Below are 18684 nucleotides of genomic sequence, written 5' to 3'. Positions count from 1 at the left end.
CCTCTGCAATCTTTCAAAATCCAAACATCAAAATTAGTACATATATGATAATTATAAAGCAAAGAGAGGTCACTTCCCACCACTCCTAGTTTGATATTTCAATTGTTTTCTCCACAAATGGGGAATCTGTAAGCTTCCCCATGTCTCGTTTGCTACATCAAAATAAATGATTTCGCGTGCATCATCATCATTAATACTCATAGATACAATCCAATAAAGCTTCCGATTGAAAAAATTACCCGAATGATTTATTAGAAGATCCCCTGAAGCTGGTCATGTAGTGTTTTCCAAGAATTCAGTCCTCAAACCGTAAATATTGACGACAATTCTCATGTTTGACACCTCATCATTGTAAAAATTATGATAATGATCAATAAATAGATCTTTATAATTGTCACATGAGTCATCATATCCAAAACTATATTTAGTATAGAAAGAGGTACCCCAAGAGAACTACGTAATTTTATTGACTTATTAATGGTGGGATTCCATATACACATCTCCCTGCTTGATTGCAAAGACAAATCAACCCATTGGTAGTGTTGACACCCAATTTTGACTCTCCCCTATAGAAATTGATTCATCAATCTTTTTAAATTTCGAACGATATGAAATAATTAATTTTATGAAACTCAAAATATCTTTCAAGTTATTTTAAGGTAATTTTATCATTTTTATAAGTTTTAAAGTAACATATAGGTTTGATGTATTTTGTATATAATTAATATATTTATAAACATTTTGAAAATTATCTCAAAAAGATTTTAATTTTAGTAAGTATTTTATCAAATTATTTTAGCTTAAAATATGGCTATATTTTTTGAATCATTATTTACAATTTAGTTTATTATTTTATTTCGTTTAGATTAAAAACTCGTTAATTAATTAATATTAATTTATCCTATTTGAATCCTAGTCAAATCTTCTGGTTACGTCTTTAATTCGTTTGGCTAGATTATTAATTATTCTATTGCAATTGTAGGCAAATCTCTTCAACCTATTTAGAGATCAATGTTTTGGGCTTTTATTTCAGTCAACCCAACTCCCAACATTCCCTGAACACAATTCCCACAACGCATCTTCTTCTTTGTGAAGGAGAACCCAGCTAGAGCGCAGCCCATCGCGATCTAGTCCAGTGGATCTGGCGGCCTGAGTCCACTCTCGTGATTCGTCTTTCGCTTATCCTCAATAGGAAGAATCTTCCAGGTGTGAAGATCGTGTTTCTCTTTCGTCCTTCGCTCACAAATCGGGAGGACGCCATTCTATATCCATTGAGAATTTTATGATTTACATCTCCTCAACCTTATCTCTAAGAGGAAAATTGAATTTCAAATTCACCCCTTTTCTTTATCCAATTCCCCCCTCCCCCCCAAATTCGGCTCCATCTTTTAATCTATATAAACCCTGTCATTCTCAGTGTTAAGGGTTGGGAAATGACAAGAGACAAAGTGGAAGTAAACGAAAAGTTGGGACAAAAAATGGAAAAACAACGGAAAAGGTTGGGGAAAATATAGAAGAAAACCATCTTACATTGGAAACAAAAAATATACTATAAGATAACGAGGTGCACAAATTCATATACAAAATACATACGGAATAGACTCTGAACGATCGGAGGTTAGAGTTTAGTTTTGAGTTTGCTTTATCGTTCACTGCTTAGATTTTGTCGGATTCTCACTTGCGGTGGTGTTGGTAATATAGCTCCCTTCAACTCGTTCTCGTCTCAATTTTGCTGCCCGGAAAAGGTAATCTTCTTATGATCTTTAACATTTTTTTAGTTGGCATTTCATTTGAGAACTGAAGCTCTCTGTTGGTTTCTTCTCTCCCTCTCATGAATGCATCTATTCCATCTTGGTTCACTGTTAATGTCCAATAATTGCTCGATTTAATATCTTAGTTGATGTATCTCTTTAATTGTTGAATATGAAGTTTGAGTATCCCTACTTTTGATTCACTTTATTCTATTTTGAGGAAGTTAGCTGAACCTCTTACTCGCTATGCTTAAAATTGTTTGATGGTTCAAGTGCAAGTTAAGTAACTTATGATGTGTGTGTGTATATATATGTGTGTGTTTCTATATCTTAACCCTAGCTAATTTGAATGTATGATATATATGAGAATGAAATATAGAGATTATATTAATTAGATTTCCCCAAAAAATCACTATTTATGAATCAATTCAAATTAGCATAATACATAAATATGACATTTAACTTGACCCCATTTCACATTTATGCCTTCCAACTTTGGTTGTGCAGAAGTAGACAGCCTGATCGACTCGACTCTTTTCCCTGCCCCCCGGCCTCTCACTTCGTTTCGTTCTTCTTCTGTACCGTCGCTTGAATGAAGACACCCGATCGGCCCGACTTTCCCAAATGCCCCCCAACCATTGACATAGGAGCGAAGGCTTCAAGTTCGACTGATTCGGCAGTTGATCTAGCTGTTTCCGCTTTTGCTTTTCCATTTGCTTCCGCGACGAAAGGCCTAGTAGATAGATCTATTGGATGCTACCTCCCAACAGACGTCGCAAGAGGAATCAGCCACGTGGTAAGCCTAAAAATAAGGGACCGGACCACAAGATAGCAAATACCAAAAAGGGGAAGAAAGGTAAAGAGTATGATGGGATCGGGAAAGCTGTTCCAAAGAAGTACAGATCGGTAGAATGGGATTGATGCATAGGCTGCAAGGTAAGGGAAAGGATAGGAAGAAAAGTAGCCCTTTGACACATAGATCACCTAGTGCCAAGCTTAGGAGAATTCTTCTTCCAAGTCAAGTGACTCCTACCCTCTCTGGCTCACTGACTAGCTAGCTTGCCTAAAGCCCTGATCTGATGGAAACACTTTTTATGCTGGCTTGAGATGCTACTACTTGAAATGCTTTAAAAGTAGCAGGACTATAACAACACTCTCCATTTCGTAATAGAAGAAAGCGTAGAAAAGAAAGGTTTTGATTCGACCCCTCGCTGTCGCCTTTGGCTCGAGCTACTTTTGCTTTCCGGGTCAGGACAACAGATAGCTTGCTGCCCAAGTCTACCTCCCAAAAGCGAGCCATCTCTTACTTCCTCTACCCGGGGGGAAAAACCTTATTTTATTCTTAGTTCAATCACGAGTTGAAGGTTTGCGATAGATGTTGCCTTTCCTGGATAAACGATCTCAAATCGGCCTGATCAAAGGCTGTAAGGGCGGACTGCTCTACATTCAGCCACACCACAGTGACCCCGAAGCGATCTTCTTCTAGTTGCGGGACGAAATCCGACAGCCAATTGCTGGCTCTGAATAACCAGCCCAGCAATAAGCTCAATTGTTCCATAACTTGCTCCTCCGGATGGGAAGTATAGATAGAAAGGCAGAAAAGGAGGCGTCGGCTCTGAAATGAAGGAATGATTCCCTAGAGCGTCAGCTTCTTGAGAAAGTCCCTTTGAAGATGGGGGAATAGGATCTCTTTCTCTTTCTGCGTCTACTGATGCTTTTGCAAAAAGGCTTTGGTTTGGCTTGTTTAATTGATTCGTACGTAATCCGAGAGCTTCATACGTGGGATTTTTTTGGCAAAGGAAAGTCAAGAGAAAGGGTGGTAGCTATTCTAGCAAGTCTTCTGTGGAGGAGTAGCACTAGGCTAGTCACTTATTAGACTAGTCTCGATTCCTCAAGGTTGTACGAGCTGTAATAGTCGTTGAAAAACCTCCCGTCCCGTCTTTCTTCTGCAATGATTCCATTCTGGGATTCCGCGCTTCGAAAAGTCTTTTTTGATGCGTCTGTAATAGCCTATGTGTCCCAAAAAAGAACGGGAAGATGGATTGGATCGAGAGGCGATGCTTATGCTTCTTCTTTCTCGATAGGATTCCCATCATTTTCAGTCTACGGCGAAGGAGACAAGGGCTTCCATTAGTATAGTACCGTGTGCTTGTGCAGGTGAAGTGAGGCTTTTGTTGATTGATTCCAGACAGGTCTCTCGAGCCTTCTTTCTCGCTCTCATCTATTTTACATAGATGATTGGTCTCGAGCGTGAAACTCCCCAGGGATTCAAAAAGAAATTCTACTTTTCTACATAAACTTGTATAAAGTAAATATGTATCCAATTATATACTTCTATTTACTTGTTTCCAGCCATAATTTTAGATATGCCAATAGTAGTAGCACTTTTCTCATAGTTGCATGCCATACTATTGTTGTTACTCATACTAAACATCACATTATTTCGTTATTGTTATTGCTCCTATTTTATAAATGCTTTTTTATGTTCCCGGAAATCTATTTTATACATTCAGTGTTATTTGCTATGTCCTCTTAACTTTTGTGTTTTCTTTTTAGCTACTTTTATGTGCATTACTTGAGTCGAAGATCTTTCGGAAATAGTTTTTCTATCTCCACGAGGTAGGACTAAGACCTAAGTACTCTCTATCCTCCTCATACCTTGTTGTGGTATTGCACTTGGTTTGTTATTATAGTTGGCTCAATGTGAAGATGGATTACATGGATGTATAATTGTCATTTCTTGATTTTTTAAAATAGAGAAGTAAAAAGGTACAAGTAAAAATAGAAAAGTGGATAAGTAATCAGGGACAACGGGAGTATTATGATATGCAAATTTTTACACTATCGCCAGCCTATCCCAAGGACAATGCTTGACTACATTATGAAATGATGTAACATAGAGTATGCGTCAGTACTTGGAATGTACCCAGCATGCACAATATAGATAATAACTGAAAAATATATTGGTTGAGCAAACGATATCTTAGCAATGATACAATCTGAACATAATATAAATACTGAATTATAAGTGACAAAAATTGAAATGAATACAATGACCAAGTATTGATTATGACACAACATGGTGAGACATAATATTGAAGTATAAACTGAAAATATGGTCAAATGCACTAGAGTCTAACAACGAGAGATACTTTTAACCGACATAAAATCACGTGAGCTAGATGCAAAGTCTGATGTATACCCCATCAAGAGGAACCAATTTACCTTGGCAGGGGTATAGATGCATTAATCGTTTAATCAATAAATCTTATGCCCAATATAGGGTACTTATGAACCTACTGGGCCACATAGTTCAAGCACGACGATGGTATGCTTAATCCTTGTCCAACCCGGTGTTAAGTCTACTTCAAACTGGAAATGTATATGACACAACATAACAACAATACTGGATAACTCAATATTCTGACATGTAAATTTGAGAATGAAAATTTAAGTACTAGCAGTATAACATTAAAAATCTAAGGCATGTTTATCTGGTTAACTGTGCTAGCAAGTGTAATTAATCAATTAAGAGAATCTAAAAATTTAGGGTTCTAAGTTTCATGCAAGAAACTAAGCAATGTTCCCACGAAACCATGATAATTCGATTAAGACTACTATAAATATCACGACCCAAGCCTACACCCTAGATGTGGTTGGCACTTGAGAACCATTGTTGGTCTCCAAGCGAACCCTCATCTTGTCTAACTATCAATGGAAGACTGACTGAAACATACAAAGCTTAAAGTTGAATGCAACTCAATGAAATAAGTCTCAACTCAATTATAATATATTCAACTCAGTGAAATAAGACTAAACTCAATAATATTATACTCGACTGTTGGTACTCAAACTCCGAATACTGAACTCTAGATACTCAAATATGGATACTCTACTCAATACAAAACAACGATAAGAGATGAAATACATGGAAACTTTTAATAGTAGAAACCAACTCAATGTATTAAAGAAGAAAATATTATTACTTTGTATGCAAGGATACAATATAAACTCTTTTTGTATATGAAAATAAAAGTAAACTCTTTGTAAATAAAAATACAATTATCTCTGCGGGAGTTTTTTTAACTGACAACCATCACTTATTTTCTATGTGATGATATATTATTTGGCCTCATGCTGCCAGAACCCTCCATACCTTACCAGTGGTATATAACCTACTAATAAGTGGATCCACTAGTCTATGCTAAAGCATTAAGGAATCCTCTAAAAAGTATGACCCTTTCTATCCACAATGGCAACATGGTTTATGGGGGTTATGATTTGTCTAAACTCTCCCCCATATCGGTGTTCAAACTACTCCCAAAATATAACTAGCTCATATGTTTAAAAACATAACTATTTTTGTGGTTTGAGATAATTACTCTAAAACTAGCTCAAAGGCTTTCTAGGAAATTCTTGTTTCCTCTCTTGCTTAGATATGAAAGCATTTATGCTTTACTATAAAACTATCTCAAAGGTTTTGTTGGAAATCGACGTTTTCTTTCTTTTATAAAGGTGAAACATTTTACCTTTGAGAATATATAGTTCCCATATACTTGTTTTAAGAAATGAACTTTACTCTTTACTCCTTACTCAATTCAAAATTCAAGTCTTAAAACAAGTTTAAAGCATTTGCAAAAGACTTCTTAAAATAGAGTTCATGCCAAATTATGGACGTGAACGACTCAATTAAAGGTTTTTAATAACCATATATAGAACTCAATACTTGGGACTCAAGAACTTCAATGATACTACTCATTTCAAAAATGCTCAATTCAGAGGGTTCATGCAAAATTATGAGCATGAATCAGTCATCTCAAGGACTCAAAGATACTTCTAATCTCAAAATTGCTCGACTTATAGGGTTCATACAGAGTTATGGGAAACTCAACTCAAGGACTGCATGGATAGCATGAAATAGTCCCATTAATAGGAATATAATCTCAAAAGGACTATGAACTCAATACTCAATACTTAGAACTTGAAGATACTGATCCGCTCAAAGATACTCAATTTATAGAGTTCATGAAGAATTTATGGGCATGAACGACTCCACTAGAGGGTCGACATAACAACATAGAAATCATGTATACAACTCTTCCCATTCTCAGACTTAATTTGTCAAAACTTAGTTTGAATCAATAAATGATCTCAAATGATTGACAATTGAACTCAAAAGCTTTCTTGATTTCTACTCTTAACTGTAAATTATGAATTCAAGAGTTATGGTCCATAATATGAAGGATATTTTGATGATAAAGTAGACTCAAGAATACATTCTCATACTCACTTGCTCGAGTCTTGACAAAAGTTATTAGAAATTGTAGAAGATTCCTAAAAAAGATTCAAAGAGACTTTCTCAAAATGTTTTGAAAGACCTCTCTAGACATAACTCTTAACTCAACCTTGAAGTTGAATTATAAATTAAATGTTATTACTATGTTATCAATGATTTCTAGGTGTTAAAAAGTCAGTTAAAGTGTTTAGAATTGATAGGGCTTGAAGGTACCTTTTTAAAGGACTCAAACGGGCGAAACGATGGAGAAGGGGTGTGGGCAGGTGACCTTGGCGCACTAAGTGAAGCCGGGTCCCAAAATATCCCTACAAAGGAGTGTTTTAGATGCATTGGAAGGTATGGGGCTCCAATCCCCATCCCAGAAAACCCCGACGACTTCTTTTGCTTATCTTGTCACCCTAACTCACCAAGAATTGAACAATTTCTTCCTCAATCACTTAGATTTGATTACTTAACATAAGTACACTCTAATATACTTAAAACAACAATTAAATAACTAATTCTCATTTTATAAATCATCAAAACACCAACAAAATAGTATTTAAAATGAACTTTAAGAACAATTTACAAGAAATTATATCTTTCAATCTTTATGGACGAGTTTGAATATGAAAATTATGTTTGGCGTGTGGGTGAATGAACCCAACAGTACGAAAACTTACATGCCTCTTAGTGATCAAACCCATGGCAAAAATCCGCAACAAATTTCAAAAATCTCGATGAACGCCTTAATCATTTCCTATTTTCTTCTCTTTTCTATTATTTTCTTTTCTTGAACTCTCAACTTAAACCTTAGGAGTATATTAGGATTATAAAACTTAACTAATAAGATTAGACCCTTAAAAACTTACTTAAAACAAATTAAATTATATTGGGTAAGGAAAAGACCTAAATACCCCTTACTATTTTCGGTTATTTTTCATTAACTAGACAACTTGACTTCAAAAGGGAATATCGCACTCATCCGACCTTCAAACATACAAAACATGGCGGAGTTAAAAATATAATTCAAAGATCTTTCATAGGCTATCTTGTAGCCCACGTAACTCATCCTGTAATAACAGTTATGGTAGTTTGAACTTGACCTAAAACTCAAAACTTAAGCATAACTTGCAACATTTCAGATTTTTTCTATTTCAAATTAAGTTCCATTTGGAACTAAAGTTGCTACATGTAGTGATGTGAACTTAGCAATCAAGAAATTTTAAATTCCTCAAGTAAAATATAACTCACAAGAAATGATGGTTCAAGTCTTATTTCAAAACAGCTAAATCACAACCAATATTTATGGTTTTAGATACTCTATGTCTAAACAAGACATGGAGAATCACGAATCTAACTGAATTCTATGGACGTAATGGGTGAAAATAACCTACTAGTAAATTCCCACACACCTAGTAACAAAATTTACGGAGAAATCCTTTAATTTCGGGTTTGAAACTTTAATTAAATTTGTCACACCCCCAGCTACCCCCGAGACGTGGACACAGAACCTAGGACCACAAGTGATCCCAAGCTAACTTTGTTGGCATGATTATGAGTATACTAAAGATAATAAACAGATGCGGAAGCTAAATCATAATTTAAACTGAAAAGATTGGAATACCCATATGCTAAAACTAATATATTATGTAGAGTAATGAGTTTAATACAATGAAGTTACTAACTCAACACTAAGCTGAAACTAACTATGTCTGAAAACAGCCTCTAAACTGGACGAGAAATGCCGGGACAAGCCCCAGCTAAGTCTAGCAAAACTGAAACTAAATGACTAAAAGACTAAAATGGAACTCATGACTGTTGTCCTCAAAGAATGAGGACTCACCACTGAATTTGCTGAACTGGAGATCAGAAAATCGGTCTATGCGTGATCTGGATGCTAAGAACCTGAGCCTACATCACGAGAAGACGTAGCGCACGTATGCGTCAGAACTTGAATGTAATGAGCATGTAGGATAGAGTAAAGCTGAAATAAAACATAAATGAACAAGCACAAAAGAAAGTTTAATAATTTGAACATTATATACTGATTTCTGGGCTAACTGGATGCAATGACTAATTTATAACATGCTGAAACTGAATATTGAATATACTGATAAATGGTCAATGCAAGAGAGTCTGACTAAACTGTGGAGCTACTAATAACCGACAATATAACCACATAAGCTAAATATGGAGTCCGATGTATACGCCCTATCGAGAGGACCCAATATACCCTGCCAGAGGTATAAAGGCATGCTGGTGTGATCACTAAAATGATTGCCCACAGATGGGACTTACAACCTACTTTGATAGTAGTTCTGGGATTAATTGCCTATGTTAAACCCTAGTCCAACAGGGTATTATGCCACTCCCATCGATTTATGTAGTTAACTGATTATGTCTAAATTTTCTGTAAATACTGGATAGCTTAAAACTGAACATGTAAGTTGAAAATGCAACATTTAATTTGATAATGATGCATCAAAATACTAAAGCATGTATAAATGCATAACTGAAATATCTGACCTAGCATGTGTAATTCAAGAACCAATGAAATACAAAGCTAGGGTTTGGAATTTCATGCGGTAATTTGAGTAACAACATGATAATCTGATTTGAAATATATATTTCAACTCAATCATAAAGTTCTGCTGAAATTATGGAACCATAGGTTTAATCATGATAAGAAAATCAAGAACTGACTGAAAACTAGGGACCCAATTGGTGAAAGGAACCCACTAGTGAAATCTCACATACCTGATGATGAAATTCACATAAAAACAATTAGGTTTTGAGGCTGGAACTATTGGAAACTTGTTGCGTTCTTGAATTATGGTTCTTGAGCTTTTTCTCCTCTACTGTTTCTAATTTTTTAACTTTTGATTTATGATTTTGACTTAGGTAAGTTCTTGTTATATTTCTAGGATTAAACTGACTAAAATATGATGATTTAAGGTCAAAACGACATATCTTAAGGTTTAAACAAAGTGAAAAAAGTCCAAAAGACCCCTGGGTAAGTTGTTGTCGCACCAAACGACGGTCAGGATAGACAGTCTGTCGTTTGATCGAAGCTCCATCTTTGGGTCCGTAGGTTGAGCCTGTTCAACAGACCTTTACTAAAACGGGCATAACGTTTTACTTGGAGGTCCGATTTTAGCAAGGTGGGTAACTATGGAAAGCTAATTCAATTATATATCTGTGGGTAGGTCAAGGTACACCTAATTCATTTTGTTCTAAGAATTATGATCATTTGAAGTTGACCCTACTGAATTTCTCCCTTAACTATCTGCTAATTCCCAACTATGGTCAGACCTACGGACTATGGATCCACTTACGGACTATGTTGGTCACCCGTGGTCCTAGTCAGAGGGTGATTGAAGGGGGTCACGATTGACGGTCACAGACTATGGGCCGTCGTTTGACCTACGGACAGTAGGTTCGTCTGTCGATCAAGACTTAGCCCATTTTTCCCAGCTGAGCTTTTTTTTGGAGTCTTTGATCCCATCGACGATTGTGCAAACGAACCGTGGGTTAGGCTACGGTCTGTCGATGGACACGTTTGTTGCACCTGTAGATTTTTCTGATAAACTGATTTTTTGGTCTGTTTTTAATACGGGGTGTTACAAAATCTGCTAATTATTCTTGGGAAACTAGCTCCTCGCTCTTCTTTTTTCCTCTAAGTTTTGGTGATTAATTGTTAAGGGCAGATTCTGACAAGAATATTAGGCCTAAACTGAGTAAAACAATGTAGTTTAAATTTCCAAATCATAGGGGGAAATATTAAAATGACCTCAACTTAAAAGCCGACGGAGGCCTACCACGGAGCCACTTATGGACAACCAAAAGCACTACCAACCTTCATGTGGGTCGTGTTTGCTGGACAAGGTCTACTAGTGTTGGGAACTCCCTTCTATAGTCTATTTCATGGACCACGTGAAGAACCACGAACCACGTATGCCGCTGTGGTTCTTTACTTGAGGTCGGGTTCTAGTGGTATAGATTTATGAGCCTTACCAAAGTCCATCATCAAGACCACGACCTGTGGAGGGATCTGTGATCTGATGCCCTAGCCTTGGGTGCTTCTTCTTTGACTCCACGAGTATTCCAATGGCTCGTGTTGTGCTCTACGACATGTGAAAGGCTCGATCGCCCATTACTTTTGGAAGGGTGTGAACCACGAGCAGGTCAACAGACTGTGGTTCCTTTCACTGTCTGTGAACCCCTACATGGTTCACCAGTTTTCTGTTGTTCTATCCTAGTTATGTTTTTAGGTGTTACAAGTTCAAGCTTATATTATGCCTTTATAATTTAATCCTTGTCAAACATATTTTTTTTGACTTTTTTTTGTTTTAATGACTAATTTATAATTATTATTTTGATAATCAAATTTATTTATGTTTCACTAATATTCTTGTAAAACTTATTGTAGATGACCAAAAATTTTTTCGAATACGAAATTATATTACAATACACACAAAAAAAAAGTTTAATTTTTTTTCTTTAAACTAAGGAATGAAACAAAAAAATAAAATAAGAATAAGAAATTCAAATAATTATAATAAAAGTAGTCAAAAAATAATTTATGTATGAAAAAAATTAAAATATACCTTGAACTTTTATAGAAGAATCATATATACCACTAAATAATGTTTTTTAAAAAAATTATAAGTAATAAATATAAATTTAAAATTGCGTTAAATGAAGGGTATATGTGAGCTATTTTTTAACGGCAGGGGTATATGTGAGTCGTTTGTATAACGGTAAGGGTATATATGAGCCACTTTTATAACGAGGGGTGTATCAGCTCCAAATGACAAAGTTGAGGGGTATATCAGACCCTTTTCCCAAAATTAAAATACACTTTCTATGTTTAAAAACTAAAACTTTTCATGAAATGAAAATCTAGCATTTCAAGTAAAAATATGGTGTGTGTAGTTTTAGTAGTAGTTAATACTTTTCTTCAATGGCCGTGATTTACCTTGAAATATGAAGCGTATAGGTGCCTCTTTGGCTCTTCAACTTATGTCTTAGTAGTTATCTAAAAAAGATTTTTGAGAAAAATTAGGAAAAACACTATTTCAAATATGAAATAAAAAGATAGATAATCTCAAGTAAGGATTTCATTAAATAAAAAAATTATGAACTTAAAGAAAATTGAGAAATCTTTAACGAAAAAATATAAATAGTTCTTTGTGCAATATTTTTTTTAACCCTTTATTAGTAGTTAGTAGTTAGTATTATTACACATAAAGTCACATTAACTCATTTACATCTAAACAAATATACATATTTGCAATAATAAAAAGTTGTAGAAATTTAAACTACAAAAGTTACATGAAGAAAATACATACACATTTATCTTCCCTGGAACCTTATCAAAAGAAAATAGATAAAAAAAAATAAACAAAATCAATGCCACTTTTTCAGTCTCTTGTCTGACACCCTTTTTGACAAAATAATCAATATTCAAGAGTTTTCTTCACCATGTCAAGTTAAAGCATGAATTTGATAATATAATAATACTACAAAAAACAATGAAATATAAGGAATAATCTTAACTTGAAATTTCATTAAAGATTTTCTCATTAAAAATAGAGAAATATCATAATATATCTTAAATTTTAAAATTTAATAGTTAAATTATGAATATCAAAACTTAAAAATCATGAAATTAATGATATTATTAAAAAATCAAAGTTTTATAGATTTACGTTATGAAAGTAAAACATAAAAATCAAAATAAAAGGAAATAACACAAATAAAGTAGATAGAAGAAATACATTTATATCATATAAAGATATAATTTTTTGTTTTTAATAAGCAAAAAACAAAATTAACAAAAAGGGAGCAAAGAATGGAAAAAACTAAAAAACAAATAAAAATCATAAAATTTAATTATCGTGAATGGTTTGTCTGAATTCTTTTTAAAACAAATGAAATAGTTTGTTATAACTAATGAGAATTTGAAAAATATTATAGGAAAGCGAGTAATAAATTTAGGTGATTTTTTTTGTATGATAAAATTAGAAAAAAAAAGGCCCAAAAAAGGACGATAAAATGGATTGAAACCCTAGGGAGGATCATGTCACCATTTCTATATATATCTTTATTATTATAATAGGTTTGTAATAAATTTTATATTTCATTTTTACAGTAAAATAATTAGTTAAAATCAATAAAAAATATAAATACGAATAAATATTATACAGAAATGTCACACATTATACAAGAAAAGACAAATAAATCATATCTTTACAATGAATTATGGATTCACATCATGGAAAATATTTCGGATACATATTTATAAAATATATTTTTTGTGTGATTAAATACATATATTTATGCAATTTAAATATGGAACATCTTCATTTTACCTTTTTCTATAGTATCAACTGTTTGTTAAACGTCAAAATTCAAAATCATAAATCTTTACCTATAAAACCTAAAAAAGAACAAAAAATTTTGTTAGCATAATTTATAAAATAATTATAAAATTTAAGTAAAAGAATAAATATGAATACAAATAATGCTATACAGAAATGTCACAAATTATACAAGAAAATACAAAGAATCATACCTTTACAATGAATTATGAATTCACTTCATCAAGAATATTCTGAATACATATTTAGAGAATATATTTTTACGTAATTAAAAACACATACTTATGCAATTTAAATATGGAACATCTCCATCTTACCTTTTTCAATAGGGTCATTTGCTTTTTTAATTGTTCAAATTTAAAATAATATATCATTACCTATAAAACCTGAAAAAGAATAAAATTTCTGTTAGCATAATTTTATAAAATCTTTTCAAATAAAGATGTAAATAAACGAAGAATGAATTAATTATTAAAAAACATGTAAAAGGAGTTACAGAAGAAAAAAAATATATGTATATTTAAATAAGGAAGGGAAGTGACTAAAAGAAGGAGAGGAATAGCAAAATGATGCTTTCAGACTTCAGTGGTGGTTTTTATGGACTTGTATTGAAATAGTAATAAATTTCTAATTAAAAGGCAAGAAATTAATTAGAGTTTTACTTTTAGTATGCAACATTTTAGCAAACATTTTAAAACGGTATATCATTTATCTTGTGTATTTAATTTTGAAAAAAATTCTTTATCAGTAAAAACGAAGAAAAAATGCTAAGAAAAAAAAATCTACAAAATAAATAAATTCATTTCCTGAGTAACGAGGCATGCCACATCAGTGGGCTTAGCTCCTCATTAATATGTATATATATATATATATATATATATATATATATATATATATATATATATATATGATTCTTGATGATAGAAAGTAAAGAATCTCTAGTGTCCTCATCTTTTAGTTGCCCTCTTAATCTTCTAAGTATCCAAAGTCCCCTCAAAATAATACATGCGATGTTTATACTAATTATATGTATTTTCGGAACAAGTTACTCTTAATAGCTAAGATAGGAAATGGATTCAAAATACTACCTCCTTTTTTCCTGTCGCTATAGGCTCCAATTTATTTTTCTAAGCATCAATTTTGCAATACATACTTGGTCCTCAACCTCTAAACTCATATGTTGATTAAATTTCTTACATTTCTTCTCAGACATCAAAATATTTGTTTTAGCACCAAAACTGTTCTTTTTATCGAAGTCATGTCCTACACAACAAAACACATGTAATATACTCTATCTATCTATTTTAATAACTTAATCCGTCCGTAGATTTAAGTGTTAGCGACAAATTCATTTTCTGTTTTACAATAGGATTGACTATTTTGTAATTATATATTTCTGTGACTAAACTTTGATTGCTATGTCAAAAGGTAGAGTTTTAAGCTAAAAATGTCTCATTAATCTACTTGACCTTCAAAAATATCTTAGCATCTTTAATTTCCAATTTTGGATCCAAACGGCTGAGTTGGTTGGTTTTGTCGTTTGTTTTCCGTCGTCATTATTGGTTTTAGGTAATTTATATTTGTTTAACAAAGATGGGGGAGTAAATATGCATATAATTATATTTAAAAGATTAAAATGAACATATCATTATATACAGGTGAAATTTGACTAAAAATCTTGAAAAGGGATCATCCTAGTAATTTTTTAAATTATAAAACCCTAAGGAGCCTTTCATTTACCTCATTCATCTTTCTCATTCATTTGTGCCGTTTGACACATCTACCATGGAAGAAAAGGAAAATCTCCCATCCCAAATAAATCAGTTTGTTAATGAATCTCTTGATTTATTTGAAAAACAAGTAGGACCCTTTTTCTCTAGCTTTTTAGGGATCTACCAAGGTGTTTCATTACTGGCTCGTAGATTCGCTCAGGCCATTGTTACCTTGATACTATTGAAGTAGCTCATTACCAATTCAGGTATGTATCAAAATTAAGATTCAATTTAATCCTTTTGTTAGCTAGGGCTTCATTTTGAAAAAAAGGGCTGATTGATCGGAGCTTCAACATGATCTATTGGTTCTACTAGTTAGACACATAGATCTGATTGAAGATTATCTGAATTTCAGTCCTATTTGCAAATTTTGGCCCTTTGTGATCACTAGGGAAATCTTATAATTTCCCAAGGGATACATGGCTACAATGAGGATGATTGGATTCCACAAGCGAGTGGAAGACGATGATAATGAAGAGAAGATGTGCATAAATTGCACAAAAACTTTTCTAGTTTTCCAGATCGTTTTAGCTAGTTGTAAATACACCAATAAGAGATTTAGGAGACCAAGCTATTCTTTCGAGGTTCTAGTGCTTCTATTTCTGGATCCAAGGACTTGGTGCAACTGTCTGAAGATACAACAAGTAATAATGCTGAATGTTCGGTCTTGTTCTGCCTCTTCTATATCAACATTTCACTATAATGACCAAAAGTTCTACTGAGAAAATTGTTTCTACTATATTATTTGATATGTATTTTTGTAGAAATATTTCATTATAGAAGTCAATGTTCTTTTGTCGTAGATTGGTGTTTATTATATATTTGGATTAGAAAATTTAAAATATTGACAGAAATTACATGGAGTCTGATTTTCTATAAAAAAAATATCGTTATTTTTTTATGTGGTTGCTGAATTTTATGATGAACATAAAATTGTCGTTTTTAATGTGCTTAATAAGTTACATAATGGAAACATAATTATTGTTAGCTTCAATGTGCTTGATTATTACACGATGAATATAAAATTATCGTTATTTTCAATGTACTTGATGAGTTACATGATGAATATAAAATTTGGTGATGATTTACATGATCGACATGAAATTCCATTATTTTCAATGCGTATACTGAGTTACATGATGAATGCAAATTATATTTATTTTCAATGTAATTCATAAGTTACCTAATAAATGAATATACAATAATCATTAATTTCGATGTGCTTGATAAGTTACATGATACATATAAAATTGTCTTTATTTTCAATATGGTTGATGAATTACATGATGAATATAAAATTGTTGTTATTTTCGATGTGCTTGATGGATTACATGATAAATATAATACAAAATTATCATTATTTTCAATGTGCCGGATGAGTTACATGATAAATATAAAACTGTCATTGTTTTCAATGTGTTTGATGAGTTACATGATGAATAGTAATAAAGTTGTCGTTATTTTTAATGTAGTCAATGGGTTACACTATGAATATAAAATTATCATTACTTTCGATGACTTTGATGAGTTACATGATGAATATACAATTATCATTATTTTCAATGTGTTTGTATATGCACGTAATTAAATCTCTTTTTGACAATCATTTTCTTTCTTTCACTTTTTTTTTGTGAATGGTCCATTCTTGTTTGTCTCTGACAAATATTATGATAAAATCATAAAAATTTGAATGAGACACAAAATTGAGAAACAAAACTGCAATAGTCATTATGATGAAGAAAATTATCATGTCCGATGTGGAGAAAAGGACTTGGACTGATATGACTCTATTAATTTGAATGTATAATGTGTAAAGAATATGATATTTATCATTAATTTGAATTGGAGAATGCTCACATAGTATGATATTTAATATTTTTACTGAGATGCACATTCACTTTACTAATTATTAATGTTTATTGAAGCTTGCAATGTCAACAAACTTTTTTACTTCACTATATATGCATATGCCCAAGAAAATAGTTTTCGTTCCATTAGATTTGATCAGTTACATGCTAATTGAGGCCAGAGCATGTGATACATTTCAGTGCTACAATTTTTACTAGTCATGTTAAAAATCACTGGTGTACTTGATTAACTTGTTTGGTATTCGTAAGCTTTTAGAAATTCAAAGCTTATGTGTATATGAGTAATCTAACTCGGACTACAGAGATTGATGAAGAATTTTGAATATCTGTTATGGATATATGTTGCATGAATTGATAAAAATTTAATATCTCAAGTGTCTCCATATATAGGTTCTACTTGTAGTTTTTATTCTAGTTTGGTCATTATAGGAGACGTAAAATGTTGTATTATTCTCATTGTATTTATTGGATTCTAGTATACGAGTGATATTAAACGTGAATAAATATTGATTTGTTTTATTAAATTATAAAAGATCTTTTATAAATATGAATCCTCCTTTTACATTTTCATATTTTTTCCTCAGGGAAGGTACTTGCCACTTATCTAGTCAAATTGAAGAGAGTGCCAAGAGGAGAAATAAGTTTCATTTTCATTAGTAGAGGACATATTAACAAAGTAATCTAAAACCATATTAGCTTCTCGATAACAATGAGTGAAGTTGACTTTGCTAGCACTTTTATTAGTACCATATTAGTGATTACAAAGGAATTTATTTCAATCCTGAAACTGTTGATTCCCTTCTCCACACATCAACTAGGACAAAACTTGTACACTATTTCCAGATATCTCAACTAATAAATATGGGAGGATTTTGAATGATCTGATCATGAACACTGCCTTTGGTCCTAACACTCCACCAATTATTGAAAATTCTTCTGATACGACCAGGCCGATGAATAATGGCAAAGGAGGCACCAATGTAATTTCACATATGAGTTGCAACCTTCCCTTGTGTAAATGTATGTTGAATGAAATCTATTATAGGTCAGTGCAACAATATCATTAAGCATTTTAATGATTGCATTAAAATTTAGTTTCCCTTTGTATAGCCTCCAAGCAAGAAAGATGATCTTAAAACGAATAGATACTCTTTATTAGTACCTATAATTACCTTATTAGTAACTTACTTGCATAACTTTTTTTATAGTTTTTTTTATGTGTAATGTACATCATTGGGTGGCCAAGTTAGAACCCCTAGTTTCGAAGCAGATGTGTTGTGCTACCCGACACCTAACATTGTCACCCTCGTCCTTGACATTAAGAAGACTCCATGACTTAATAATATTTTCGCATGTGTATATACTTTGTTATCGATAGTGAACCTAACTGCTATTACCAACTTCTTGTGATCCCTTTTAAATTACATTAATTTTTTAAATATCTCATTTCGATTGCAACATGGATATTGAACTATATGAGGGTACTTCACATGTGTATCCATAGGTTGATTTGCATTTAGCACCATAACCATATTTATGGTGGTCATGATATGAATTCTAACAATCAAATTTAAAAATATCACACTTGAAATTTGAACTTTCAACTTAAATTAATTTTTATCCAATTTTTCT

The 18684-nt window shown here is 32.5% G+C and overlaps 2 long non-coding RNA genes across 2 annotated transcripts; one reads left to right on the top strand and one right to left on the bottom strand.

Moving 5' to 3' along the window:
- Positions 1 to 1031: 1031 nt before the first annotated feature.
- Positions 1032 to 12801, bottom strand: LOC138348511 (uncharacterized). Its single transcript, XR_011221147.1, has 2 exons — positions 4045 to 12801; positions 1032 to 2269 (listed from the first exon to the last, which is right to left on the bottom strand). It is a non-coding gene; the product is annotated as an uncharacterized lncRNA (long non-coding RNA).
- On the top strand, positions 1032 to 18217 carry LOC104647340 (uncharacterized). The gene is made up of 3 exons (XR_011221146.1): positions 1032 to 1617; positions 1702 to 1745; positions 17637 to 18217. It is a non-coding gene; the product is annotated as an uncharacterized lncRNA (long non-coding RNA).
- The last annotated feature ends 467 nt before the right edge of the window (positions 18218 to 18684 follow it).

Source organism: Solanum lycopersicum, chromosome 5 (assembly GCF_036512215.1).
Source record: "Solanum lycopersicum chromosome 5, SLM_r2.1".
Classification (NCBI taxonomy): domain Eukaryota; kingdom Viridiplantae; phylum Streptophyta; class Magnoliopsida; order Solanales; family Solanaceae; genus Solanum; species Solanum lycopersicum.
This window is presented reverse-complemented; position numbering and strand designations above follow the sequence as displayed.